The sequence below is a fragment of the Etheostoma spectabile genome, unplaced genomic scaffold (genome assembly GCF_008692095.1).
Source record: "Etheostoma spectabile isolate EspeVRDwgs_2016 unplaced genomic scaffold, UIUC_Espe_1.0 scaffold00006366, whole genome shotgun sequence".
NCBI lineage: Eukaryota > Metazoa > Chordata > Actinopteri > Perciformes > Percidae > Etheostoma > Etheostoma spectabile.
Window position 1 is genome coordinate 26,321 of NW_022603364.1, and position 1,321 is coordinate 27,641.

Here is a 1,321-nt window from a genome sequence, read left to right on the forward strand (position 1 = left end):
ATGGCCCCATGCACAATCCTCCATTGGAGGTCCGCTGCCCGCTTTTCAACGGGCAGTTTGTACAGGGCTCGCCAACTGCCCTTAGGGGAACCGTCAGGACCAAAAAACTCGGTCCACCTCGACTCCCTTAGCCCAGCCAGGTCCGCAGGTTCAGCACCTTTACGCAGGCATGATACAGTTCTTTCTTCCCAGCATCCTGGAACTTGCCCAGGTGAGGGGTCGAGATAGACAGCAGAAGGCCGCCTCCTCCCGCCACTCCCCCACAGATGGTGTAATAGACAGAGAGGGAAACTGTATTCCCCCCCTCACTCCACTGCTCACAGAGAGACCTGGTCTGTACCAGCATCCGCTGAGCCTGCTCCAGGGCAGCACAAACCTCATGCACCACCCTATCGATGAGTCTGATGGAGGTGATGTGTGCTACTCCGTCTCAGAGCTTCACCAGAGATGGCAGTCACCTTCATCAGGTGACTTAGTTTAGTGCACCCAGCCTCCCTGAGACTGGCCCTCAGACTGGCAGATTTCAACACCCGAGTACTTATGAAATCATGGAAAAACAACGGTTCTTCAAAGAGCCACATCCCCGAGTCTCTCCTGCAGCCCTCGACACACTTCATCACCCCCCACGCTTGCAGGACAGAACTGTAGAACGACGTGAGCCAGAAAGGTCCATATCCTCAGTCCTCAAAAAAAAGCTGCCGTCATAACCCAACCGCCCGGCTCTCCTCAGCAGCAACCGGGCCGTATCAAGCCAGCTGGGTCCACAGGAATACAAAGCTTCTGGGCAGTCTGATACGAAAGGAGGCAAGTTTTGATAGAATATCCACCAGCCCCTGGCCCCCTTCAGCACCGGTAGGTACAGAACCGCTGCTCGAACCCAGTGCTTCCCGGACCAGAAGAAATCTACCATGGCTCTCTGAATGTCTCCATCAGGCTTCTTGGTGGTACAAGGGCGACAAGCTTATGCCAAAGGGTCGAGGCAACCAAGTTATTGGCAACCAAAACTCGCCCTATAGGACAGCCGAGGTAGCAACCACCGCCATTTAGACAACCGAGCGCACACCTTCTCCTCACTCCTCCCCAGTTCTTCTGCACAAACCCCCCGTACCCAAAAACACACCCAAAACTTTTAACCCTTCTTTCCCCCCCTCAAGTCCCCTGGCAGACTGGGCACCGCTGTATCTCTCCACGAACCCACCAGCAGTGCCTCACTCTTAGCCCAGTTCACCCGTGCGATGTGGCCTTCTCATAAAGTGCAGAGCATCCTGCAAACTCTGAACATCCTCCTGATTGCAAACAAAAACATTGACATCATCGCATA